Below are 13,380 nucleotides of genomic sequence, written 5' to 3'. Positions count from 1 at the left end.
GATGTTGAGTACAACTCCTAACCCCTTTTCTAACTGCAATAGGTAGGTTTAAATCATCAAAGTAGGGCCATCAGAAGAGAAAGTATCTTGCGTGAGATTCATACCTAGACTAGAATCCGAGGGTGGTGTATGCTGTGTGTCTTGGATAGGTTGCCTTCGCTTGTAGATGTAAGGAGACCCCTTGTACCGAACTGGAGAGGGCAGCCGTTTGATGGCAGCTTGTTCACCCAACTTAGCTTGATCATGCACTTCTTTGTGACTGCTAGGGGACAGACTAATGAGAGGATAAGAAGGTCGGGTTGGTGATGGCTGAGTTGTTTGAGCGGTAGTAGGGCTGGTGTGGTCAAGAGAATTAGAACTAGAGTGAGAGGTATGCTGAGAGGTAGACAAGAGAGTATCATCAAAGCTTTCATCGAAGCTGTAGTCCCCATAGGAAAGTCTCTCCCCCTGGGGACCAGTTGGAGAGGTACCAAAAAAAGAAAGGGACTCAACAAAGGTAACATCTTTGGAGACATACAACTTGCGAGTAGAAGGATGATAACACTTATATCTTTTTTGGGTAGGAGAATACCCTAGGAAAACACACTTAGGTGCCCTTGGATCCAACTTATCTCAATGTTGTTTGGATATGTGGACAAAGGATACACACCCAAAGACTTTAAGAGGAAGAGGATTATGCACATTAAAATCTGGAAAATGAGTAGTTAGACAAGCAAGAGGGTTTTGTTGGTGAAGGAGCTTTGTGGGTACTCGATTAATAAGAAAGGCAGCAGTGAGGACAGCCTCTCCCCAAAATCTTTAGGAACTCTATGATGGTGAAGAAGTGTATGGGCCACATTAAGGAGATGTCTCATCTTCTTCTCAGCTACTCCATTTTGTTGTGGAGTATCTATATAGGAAGATTCATGGACAATTCCTTCTTGTTGGAAAAACTGATGCATATGGTGATTAAAATACTCCCGGGCATTATCAGTTCTAAATTTCTGTATAGGTGTTCCAAATTGAGTAGTAATCATCTTACAAAAATTTGGTAACACTGTTTCTATGGCAGCTTTATCTTTTAGCAAAAACACCCATGTCATTCGAGTACAATCATGAATGAAGGAGATAAACCACCGAGCCCCAAAGTGATTAGGAATTTTACAAGGCCCACATACATCAGAATGAATTAGAGCAAAGTGTTTAGAACTGATTTTATTACTCATGGGATAAGGAACACGATGCTTGTTTGGAAAGAATGCATATATCACAATGAAAGATAATGGGATCAATAGAATGAAATAAAGTAGGAAACATAATTTTTAATAGAGTAAATGGAGGGTGGCTAAGGCGGTAATGATGCAGCCATATATTGTGATGATCTGCTGTAGTTTGAGAGGAAAGCGACCGGTGGCTGGTTTCTAGATGGATAAGAAGCCTTCCCTACAAAGCAGTACAACTTACCTTTTTCTTTAGCAACACCAATCCTTGTCCCTGTCTTTAGTGCTTGAAACTCACACATATTAGGTGAAAACACAGCTTGGCAATTTAAGGTTTTAGTGAGTTGATGAATGGACAGCAGATTAGCTGATAAGTGTGAGACATGAAAGACTGGTTTAATGGAGAGATTAGGGCCAAGATCCACACTGCCATGGCCAACAATAGGAACTGCTGTGCCATTAGCAATTGTGATCATTTTGGTGGTCCTGAGAGGTTGATAGGTGGAAAATACATAGGGGTTAGGTGTCATATGGTTTGTTGCTCCTGAATCCAAGATCCAAACATCATTCCGATCAGTTTTTAAGGTAGAACATAATGCAGAATGAGTGCATTTACCTAGGATTTCCAATTGTGCTAGAGAGCAGGGTCCATCTTGCATTGATTTGAGGAAGGACTTCAGCTTGTTGATCTCCTCAGCATTAAATGGAGTGAGATTTGAGCTGCTGTCAGCCTCGGCTTTCACTCCCGGCTGGTCCTCCTCTTGCTCCTTGTGTGATAGATAAACCTGATTTCTTGCAGCCAGATTCTTGAATCCTCCTCCACTCCTATTTAGGACAGACTCTTTGCCATGAAGCTTGAAACATGTGTCACGGGTATGCCTGGGTTTCTTACAATGAGTGCACCATAGTCCCTCTCTTCCATTGGCTCGAGTTTGAGCCTCTATTCGCCCAGATCTAGGCCGTGTCCCCTCTCCTTTGTTCACTGCCATTGCTGATCCGTCAGTGGCAGATTCCTTTAGCATCACCAGCCTCCTATTTTCTTCACTTCTTACCACAGCAAATACCTCATTAAGAGAGGGAAGTTTTTCCTGACCAAGTAGCTGCACCCTCACTTGATCAAATTCGGGGTTAAGGCTAGCCAAAAACTCAAAAATCCTATCCCGTTCGACTATTTGGTTAAGGGTTGCAGCATCCATGCTACAAATCATCTTTATATTCTGGTAGTGGTCTAACTCAAGCCAAAGACCATTCATATGATTATAATACTCAGTGACAGACAACCCCCCTTGTTTAGAACCATTAATTTTAGTTTTCACTTCATAGATGATTAATACATCCTGAATTTTGGAGTAAGTTCACTTCACAACTTCCCAAATCTCCCTAGCAGTACCCAAAAACATGTAATTCTTACTTACCTCTGGAAGCATAGCGTTCCACAACCAGGACATTATTTGGGAATCCTTAATATCCCATTTTGGGTACATAAGATCGGTTGCCCTTGGAGGAGAGGCAGTGAGATGACTGATCTTACCCCTTCCTTTAAGAAATGTCCTTACCAATTGAGCCCGCTGCAGATAGTTTCTCCCATCTAATCGATAGGACAAGTGGAAATTGGGCAACTCCCCTGCTGCTGCTCCATGCCCAGCTTCTGGGCTTGTTGCAGGAACTTGATCTATTGCTGGTGAGGTTTCTTCGGTTATCACTCCTTTAGATAGTTCAGACATGCTGCAGAGAGCTTAAAAAAAAATGCGAGAAGGCTGGCAACAAGGCAGGAAGAATGCGTGTGATGCAGGAAGGGTTTCGGAAGGTACTGCAGTGCTGAAAGGTGCAATGAAGGCACTAGGGTTTATAGGGCTGTGATGGCTCTGATACCATTAAAGCAATGGAATAAAAATTCTGTTTCTGTTAATTCATCAATCTAATTACAAGGGCTCTTCTTTTATAGAAGAGGTTTTACATAAAAAGGAAAGCAATCAATCTAAGAGATATTTACATAAAAGGAAAGCAATCGATCTATGCAATAGGAAACTATAGTTACTATAAATCTATACACAATAGGAAACTATACAATTGGAAAGGACAGCAGCTGTATATTTAGGAGAGTTTCCTAAGACTGGTTTAGGCAAGATTCCGTAAACCGATTTTAGGAAACTCATATCACATTGAATACTCCAAATGCTAACATATATATATATATAAGTTTCTGTTTATATAACAGATTTATTTATATATAAGTTTTATTTGTCTTTTTAACTTTAATTTATCTAAAAATAACATAAAATTACATTAAAAACTTAAAAAAAAAAAACAACAGTTTGCCTAGGCCTTACCTAGGCATCCTAGGCGCTAGGCCCCAGTCTGGCGTTTTAGAACACTGGGTAAGCTGTAGACATTTTAAGCTTCATCTCTAGGGATTTCATCAATTCTTGCCAGAGCAAACTTGTGAAGATCTTGTCCCTATCTGAAATTATCGATTCGGGAATCCCATGTAGCTTCATCACCTGATCCAAGAAAACTCTAGCTACTTCTTGGGCTGAGTAGGGGTGGGTTAGGCCAATGAAATGTGCAAACTTAGTGAGTCAATTCACCACCACTAAGATGCAGTCCCTCTCTTTTGATTTAGGTAGACCCTTAATAAAATCCATACTTATGCTCTCCCAAGCTTGTGCAGGTATGGGTAAGGGTTGCAACAAGCCTGGCTGGGCCACGATTTCGTGCTTGCATCTACTGCACACGTCACAAGCCATTACATACTCGATCACATATCGTTTGAGGTGAGGCTAATAAAAGATTTGCTTCACCTTATGATATGTGTTCTGAATTCCTGAGTGCCCTTCCACTGGAGACTCGTGAAGAGAACTCAGTATCTTCTTTCTCAATATCTCACTTCCACCAATTATAACTCTGCCCTTGTACCTCATTACCCCTTGATGCAATGTATACCCTGGCTTCCCATCGGGATTTAGAATCAACTGCTCCAATAACTCCTTCATTTTGTCATCTCCTTCATAACTCGCCTCAACTTCCCGGTATCAATCAGGGGTGATAACAGTAAGGGCAGCTGCTTCTCCTTCTTCTAGGCATCTGGACAAGACATCAACAACTACGTTTTCTCTTCCCTTCTTATATTTTATGCTGTAGTCTAGGCCCATAAGCTTAGACATTCCCTTCCTTTGGAGGTGGGTATGAAGCTTTTGCTGTAGTAAGAACTTAAGGCTTTCGTGGTCAGTTCTAATTATGAACTAACCTCCTTTCAAATAATGCTACCACCTGTCAACCGCCATTATTACTGCCAAAAGCTCCTTTTTATATATACTTAGTCCTAGATGTCTAGGGGACAAAGCCTGACTAAGATAAGCCAATGGTCTTCCTTCTTGCATCAACACAGCTCCCACCCTCGTACCACATGCGTCAGTCTTCACTATGAATGGCTTATTGAAGTCTGGTAGCCCAAGCACTGGAGTCTTGCTCATAGCTCCCTTCAACTGCTCAAATTCCTTCTCAGCCTCTAGACCCCAATGAAATCCCTCATTTTTTAACAGTTCCGTCAAAGGCCAGCTGATGATACCATAATTCTTTACAAACCACCTATCTCCCTATCAAGCCCAAAAAACCCTCAAGGCCTTAATGTTAGTAGGCCTTGGCCAAGCCACCATAGCAACCACTTTTCTCGGATCTGTACTCACCCCTACTCCCTAGATAACATGCCTCAGATACTCTACTTGCTTCTGATCGAAGGCACATTTAGATCTCTTAATATACAATTGGTTGTTTCTGAGAATCTCAAATGTAGTCCTTAGGTATTTCAAGTATTGGCTAAAAGTTGGGTTGTATATTAAAATATCATCAAAGAAAACCAGAATAAAATGGCGTAGGTAGGGTTCAAAAACTTGGTTCATGAGTGATTGAAAAGTGGCTGGGGCATTGGTGAGCCCAAATGGCATCACCAAGAACTCATAACGACCGTGATGGGTTCTAAAGGCTGTCTTGTGGATATCATCAGTATTCATGCGGATCTGATGATATACGAAGCGAAGGTCTAACTTGGAAAAGTAGGTGGCATTCTTTAGTTCATCGAGTAGGTCTTCGATTATAGGGATGGGAAATTTATCCTTTATGGTTAAGGCATTAAGCTGCTGATAGTCTATACAAAAATGCCATGTTTCATCCTTTTTCTTGATAAGAAGGACAAGGGAAGCATAAGGGCTTTGGCTAGGCCTGATTAAGGACTGTTGAAGCATGTCCTTAACCATTCTTTCAATCTCAGTTTTTTGGTGTGGGTGGTATCTGTAAGATCTCACAATAACGGGTTCAGAGTTGGGTTTAAGGTTGATTGAGTGGTCAAAGGCTCTTTTGGGAGGTAGGGAGTTAGGTTTTACAAACAGGTCCTCATACTTAGCCAAAGCATATTAAGTTGGTGTAAGAATTGTACCTTCGATTTGATCGGTTCTGTAGTGTGGGTGGCCATTTTCAACTCCCCTTCTTGTTCCTTCCCATCCTCCATCTCCTCTAGTGTTTGGATGGAAAATAATTGGGCTACTTGAGCCCATTTACTCTTGAGCAATCTTTGAAATTTCCTCCCTGTGATCATCTTGCATGTACCATTCTCTCGGCTGCCTGTAAGGGTCAACTTCTTTCCCCCCTTTTCAAACATTACTTCCATCTGATTGAAATCAAAGCTGAAAGGGCTCACTTGTTTCATCTAGTCCACCCCAATTACTACATCGCAGCCCCCTAGCTTAAGCGACCTTAGGTCAGTCTCGAACAACTCCCCTTGCATTTCCCAACAAAATCCAGTGCAAGCTGATTTGCTTAGCACCTTGTTGCCATTGGCAACTATCACAGACAAAGACTGGGTCCCTGTCAGCCTGCAGTGGAGCCTCTTAGTAGTACCCTCGTCTAAGAAACTGCGGGTACTTCCACTATCAATCAGAATCATCAAGCTCCCCTCCTAAACCCTTCTTTCCACTTTAATAATTTTATTGTTTGCTAGCCCTTTAAGGGTGTGCAATGATATTTCTCCTGTTGTCATCCCCTGTTACTTCCATCACTTCTCCTACTTCCTCTCCTTCTTCTTCTACTTCTTCATCCTCTCTTTCTAGCAGGAGAACTACCTCTTGCATTGGTGTCTTGGGAAATACTGGTCACCACATCTGAAATAGAGTCTTGCTTGCCTTCTTTGATCTATTAACCTCCCATTCTGTCTTGTTGAGGAATGAACAGGTGCAACAACTGTCATACTCTTCTGTCCCGAATTCACCCTTACCTGATAAAATTGTACTCTTCCTTCTTGTTTGAGTTTATTGAATTCCTCCACCACATCCATTATATTTCTATCTCCAAACCATTCACTCAATTTCTCAACAAACTCCTCCCGTGAACATTCTCCTCTAGCCTGTGACCACCCTTGGTACCAGGTGTCCCCTGCATCATTAAGGTAAGCAGCCGCCAAGGCTACCCGATGCTCCTCTGGAACATTGTGCTAGCTAAACATCCACTCACATCTCCTTACCCACCACCTGGGATTACTCCCATCAAACAGGGGAATATCTAATTTGGGCATAGGGAACCCCGATTGATTAACTGTAACTGGTCCCTCTTGCCTTAGATCTATTCTCATATCCCCTTTTTCTCTCAGAGCAACCTCAATTTCAGATGGCCCGACATTCCCATTCCTCACTCCTTGACCGGTTAGAACTGGTTCGGTCCTTTCTCTAGGGGGAAAATCAGGTGATAAATTTACCTGATTTTGGCATGTAAACGTCACCATAAAATTCTGCAGTTGGTCCCTAATTTGAGCTCGAACTTCATCCTTCTCCAAACCCCCTAATGATGCGTCCATCTTTCGATCCATCGTCACGATCGCTTCGTGATTGCGATTGGATCCAATCTCTAGCAATTCTACTCGAGTTTGCAAGTTAGTCACCTTCGAATGAAATTGGTGCACTTGCGACTCCAAGTTCTTCATTTAAGTCCCCTCCGCCATTGCTGTTTATTGAATTCCTTTGGCTCGGATTTGCTCTGATACCAAATTGTTAGATCTTAAGAGATTTGACGAGAATTCTCAAGAATTCGCTAAAGAATTCTAGAGAATGGTAGAAACAGAGAGAGAAAGGGGAAGAAAACTAAGGAAGAGTTGAGAGAATTCGAGAGAGAGAGAGAGAGAGAGAGAGAGAGAGAGATGAGAGGGAAATCATAGAACGATTCAATTCAATATTCTCGATGCCTCCTTACATGTGCTTTGGTCCTTTATATAGGATCCCACAATTACATTCCCACCAACCAGCTTATTTATGTAGGTACCCTTTTCTAGAGTTAGCGAACTACCTTTCCTAACTACCGCACGTGTATGCTAGGCCCACCCTTTACACGGTATATTCTACTTCTACATATTAGGATCGTGACAGTTAAGTCCAAAGTCTTTTGGCCCATTTCCTATCTTGCTAAGGTAGGACCTGTTGCTTATCACCTATAGCTCCCTCTTGACACCAACATGCATCCAGTTTTCCATGTTTCGTTACTGAAGAAATCAATTGGGTCGTCTAACCAGCACAATCCTACTTTACAAACTTCTGAACGGGATATTAGGGTGGAGCCCTCGGTAATTTTGGATAAGCTAGTTATACAAAGGAACCAATCCCCCTTATTCAAGTCTGCATTCAATGGTCCCATTTACACCTAGATAACAACACTTGAGAATATTTGCCAGATCTCCTAGCTCAAATTCCTCGAGTTGCATCCTTTTGTCTTCTACTATGTTCTAGATTGTTCTTTATAAATGTAGTAGTTGAAGAGATACATTAATAATGGAAGGTCCTATAATGTAGGTGGATGGATATGTATACCTCCACCCCTCTCATTTTGTACTCACTCCATTTCTATCAAAGAAAATCATTTCCAGAGCTTCTCTATGTAGAATCTCTCTCTCTCCCTAAAGTAGCTAGCTTGTGTGTTTTGAAGGCTTGAAAGGGGAAGGCTTACTTTGCACCAAGGGGGCTTAGTTTGATGCTAAATGTCGCATGCTGACTCGGGGGAGTAATTGGGGTGTGACAAGAAGCTCTAAATTCTTGCTTCTGTTGTACAGAAGAAAAACTGCTTTTTCTGTAGTTAAAAACACTTAAGATTTTGGTCAAACAGTACAAATAATGGACAAAAGTTATTTTTTCATAAAAAAGAACTTTTCTCCCTCACCACTAGCCTGGCCAAACAGGCTCCTAGTCTTCACTATTCAAAACACTTAGGCTTTTCTCACCCAAGCTCACCTCATAAACTTGTACTGACCTATATATACCAGCTCTAGGTAGCAACAATCCACAACTTGATAAGTCATGACTTGCCTTTTAAATATACAAATCAGGTTTAAATGATTACAGCAAGGTCCACAACTTGGACTAAATAAACACAACAAAGCTTAAAGAGCAAATCACAAATATATACGTCATAATTGTTTTTGTTGAATCATGATCTTCTCTTTTTCATGAGGATAGGAAAGACAACACTGGTTGAGGTCCCTTGTTCTCTTCGAAGTTGTTGATATGACTTGAATGTGCTTTTCTTTGATCTTTTAACAGTATATGTTGTTTGCAGTCAACAATAGCTTCATAAGTTCTTCAAAATGATTTGGAGACCTTTTATAGCATGCAGCCCTTTTACATCTGTCTTCAATGGCTAGATTGAGAAAAAAAATGGAAACTTACATGATTCTCCCAATCACAAGATAGTTGTTAGGGCCCAACTGCCCATGACGACACTCTACTACTGGGTTGACTCGATGCATTTACAAAGATACAACATGTGAAGCAGAATATAATGGAGACTGGTTGCCCCTTTGAATAATCAACTTTTAGGTCAGCCAACTAATGGTGCCTTAGTGTATGCAAGAGTGAGGAGCCTTACCTGGAAGGTCAGCTATGAGGTCTGTTAGGTTGGTTTAGGGAAGGGAATTTCTACCCTATCCGGTGGACATTCGACAAATCCAATCTGCTCGGGGAAGGGTATGGAGTTAAAATTATCCAACAGGGTGGGTACAGGTCAAAAATTTAAAAACATGTGCAGGTACAGGTAAGGCCCCTAAGGGGAGGAGGAAATCCTCTGACTTGTATATAATAATATTAAATAGTTTTTCATTTTATTATATATGTTTTTGTTATTTTTTTGTATATTATTATGTTTACATTTACATACTTATATGATTAAACTAAAGGCTAATGACCATCCCAGTCTACTCACTGGTAAGCCCAGTCAAAAGTTACTAATTATGTTTGAGATGTTTTGTGTTGTATGTTATTAGATAATGCCTTCGTTTGTGTTGCAAACTTTTTATGTTGTATGTATTTGTAGAAATAGAAGTATTTTTTGAATATAGAATATTCTTTGTATATCTTAGATTCTATGTATATTCTGTGTATATTCCTATTTATTTTTTGTTATTTTTCTTTTGTATTATTCTCTTCCTCTATAAAGAGAAAAGGGAAATCATTGTATAATTCTAAGAAATAGAGAATTATATTTTCTCAATCTTATTAAGATGGTATCAGAGTAGGAATTAGGATTAAATCACCGTTCAACTGTGAAACCCTAATTTCTTCTATTCCTTTGCTATACCCAAGAAGTGTTGTCGTCCTTCACTAGCCATCCTCCGGCTGCCGCCACCCTTACATCGGCCGTCGCCTCTGAGATCCGGCCATCCCGACCACTGTCGCATCTTCAGTTGTCGTTGTTCTCCAGTGGGTTCCTACCTCTAGAACGGTCGCGACCTCCTAGCCTCTCGCGAAGGTCAGCCTTCATCAATCACACCTGTCGCTGTCCTTGGTTGCGAAGGTTGGCGTTGCATTGCACTCCAGAGTCGCCCCTATCTGTCGTTCGTTCTGCTTCTTCATCACGCATCGGACGTTTGCACCTGTTGCTGTCGCGAAGGTCGGCTCTGCATCGCACGCCAGAGCCACCCCTGCATCGCACGCCAGAGCCGCCCCTATCCTTCGTTCTTACTGCTTCGTTTGTGCTGTTCGTGTTGCTGTTTGTATTGGCCCTCTATTGCTCAGATTGGGCAACTGGGTACCCAGATCCAAGTATCCAGATCCGTGGGTCTCTGCAAGGTGTCCAGATCTGTACAGATCCAGATCCAACTGCTAGTGGGTCCTTGTTTCTGCTGCCCTAATCCGTTTGTTCAACCATTATGACTGACTCTGCATTTTAGTCACTCTGACCCAGCAATCCCAGTCTTCTCAAGACCAATTTCGAGTTCCCCGAAACTCTTCTGACTTACATCCGGTACAGATTACAACCATTCGTCTCAATGGTACCAATTTTCTGCGTTGGTCGTAATCTGTTCGTATGTACATTCGAGGTTGGGGAAAGATTGGTTATTTGATTGGCGCCACATTAGCCCCAGATAGTAAAGACCCGTTGTATGACATTTGGGATGCCAAGAATTCAATGGTGATGACGTGGCTTGTTAACTCCATGGAGGAAGAGATAAGTTCGAACTATATGTGCTTCTCTACAGCAAAAGAACTATGGGATGAAGTCACTGCCATGTATTCCGATTTGGGGAATCAATCCCAAATCTACGAGCTCAACTTGAAACTTGGTGAGATTCGACAAGGTAGTGATACTGTCACCATATATTTTAATTCTTTAAAGCGCATTTGGCAGGACTTGGATCTCTTCAATACATATGAGTGGAAAAACATAGAAGATTGCAAATATTATCAGAAAATGGTCGATGCTAACTGGGTATTTAAGTTTCTCATTGGACTTAATGTTAAGTATGATGAAGTTCGAGGGAGGATCGTCAGTAGAAATCCACTCCTGTCTCTTAGTGAAGCCTTCTATGAAGTTCGGCGTGAAGAAAGCCGAAGACTGGTTATGTTGGGCAAGAAAAAGAGTGGTGAAAGTGGGCTATTTGAAAATATGGCGCTCGTGACTGCTGATGCTAATGCTGGTGGACGGCATATTGTGAGTCAACGAAAGGCGGAAGAAAAACCTCGTGTTTGGTGTGATCATTGCAATAAACCACGCCATACTCGGGAGACCTGTTGGGTGCTTCATGGCAAGCTAGCCAATTGGAAGTTTAGATCGAAGCGATCCCAACCTACTGCTCATGAAGCTGATGCAGGACCATTCAACAAAGAGCAACTTGATCAACTTTTGCTACTGCTAAAGCCTAATCTGTCCCCTGGTACACCCAATTGTTCTTTGGCCTATTTAGGTAGAAACTCCTTTGCCCTATCTAGCTCTTTTCAATTTGTTCCATGGATCATTGATTCAGGAGCATCTGATTATATGACTGGTTTATCGCATCTATTCAACTCGTATATTCCTTGTTCTGGTAGTGAAAAAATAAGAATAGACGATGGTAGTCTTTCACCTATTGCAGGTAAAGGTCTCATTAAACTTTCTGACAATATTGATCTTCAATCAGTACTCCATGTTCCTAAACTTGACTGCAATCTTCTTTCTGTTAGTAAACTCTCCAAAGACTCTAACTGTCGTGTTATCTTTTTTGATTCCTATTGCATTTTTCAGGCCCATAACTCGGGGAAGACGATTGGCAGTGCTAGAGAAATAAACGGGCCCTACTATTTGGATGGGGATGTCTTGCGTAATAAAAAAGATCACGGGCTAAGTGGTATTAGTTCTACTTCTGTTTCTAATCAAATAATGCAATGGCATTTTAGGCTAGGCCATCCCAGTTTTCCTTACTTGAAATATTTATTTCCTACGTTGTTTAAAGGAGTGGATCCTTCTATGTTTCAATGCGAGAGTTGTCATTTATCCAAAGATCATCGTGTTAAATTTCTTTCAAAACCCTATTATCCTTCTGATGACAAGGGAGAGATTGAAGAGCTTAAGAGGAGATTAGCTCACGAGTTCGAGATCAAGGACTTGGCTCCTCTAAAGTACTTTCTTGGGATGGAATTTGCAAGATCTAAGGAGGGGATCTTTGTCAACCAACGTAAGTATATTCTGGATTTACTCAGTGAAACAGGAATGCTTGGGTGTAAGGTTGCTGAAACTCCCATTGAACCCAACTTAAAACTTCAACCTGCCGAGGCCAAGAATGTGGTAGAAAGGGAGAAATATCAAAGACTTGTGGGTAGACTTATCTATTTATCCCATACTCGACCAGACATAGCCTTTGCTGTAAGTGTTGTAAGTCAATTTATGCACTCACCTGGTTCACAACATTTTGAAGCTACCTACAGAATTTTGCTGGTACCTAAAGGGAACCCTCCCTGGGAAAGGCCTACTTTTTAGAAAACATGGACATCTTCATGTAGAGGCTTATACAGATGCGGATTGGGTAGGCAGCATAACTGACCGAAGATCTACATCAGGGTACTGCACTTTTGTGGGAGGCAATCTTGTTACTTGGAGGAGTAAGAAACAAAATGTGGTGGCCAGAAGCAGTGATGAAGCCGAATTTCGTGCAGTTGCCCATCGTATTTGTGAGGTCATGTGGATAAAGAGGCTTCTATCAGACTTGAGGGTCTCCACTTCCCTTCTAGCTAAAGTTTACTGTGATAATAAAGCTGTAATCTCTATTGCTCATAATCCAGTTCTCTATGACAGAACAAAGCATGTAGAGGTGGATAAACACTTTATTTAGGAAAAAATTGATAATGGAGTAATTTGTATGCCCTACATTCCAACAGTTGACCAAGTGGCTGACATTCTTACAAAAGGAGTACATAGAAAATATCTTCAAGCCAGCTTGAGGGGGAGTGTAGAAATAGAAGTATTTTTTGAATATAGAATATTCTTTGTATATCTTAGATTCTATGTATATTCTGTGTATATTCCTATTTCTTTTTTTGTTATTTTCCTTTTGTATTATTCTCTTCCTCTATAAAGAGAAAAGAAAAATCATTGTATAATTCTAAGAAATAGAGAATTATATTTTCTCAATCTTGTTTAGAGTATTTATATAATTGAAGATGTTGTATGGATTTATGTAATTGAAAATGTTGTGTGGATTAATATATTTATTTCCTTGTTACGTCATATATGTTAAATTTTGATTAAGAATGAGATAAAATTGGATAAATATATTTTTAATTTAAATTGAAAGGGTAATGGATATCTGACCTGATGGATATGTGGATGGAGGATTAAATACATTATCCAATGGGTATAGGTAAGGGTACAGGGTATTAGTACTGGGGTACGTGTATGAGTA

General features: G+C 40.8%; 1 protein-coding gene across 1 annotated transcript in view; it reads left to right on the top strand.

Annotated features, from left to right (window-relative positions):
* Positions 1-13,380, top strand: part of LOC127813490 (uncharacterized) — a 49,828-nt gene that overhangs the window by 25,766 nt on the left and 10,682 nt on the right. The window lies entirely within an intron of this gene.

The sequence above is a fragment of the Diospyros lotus genome, chromosome 11 (genome assembly GCF_014633365.1).
Source record: "Diospyros lotus cultivar Yz01 chromosome 11, ASM1463336v1, whole genome shotgun sequence".
NCBI lineage: Eukaryota > Viridiplantae > Streptophyta > Magnoliopsida > Ericales > Ebenaceae > Diospyros > Diospyros lotus.
Note: the sequence above shows the minus strand (reverse complement) of the source record. Positions and strands in the feature narration are given on the sequence as shown.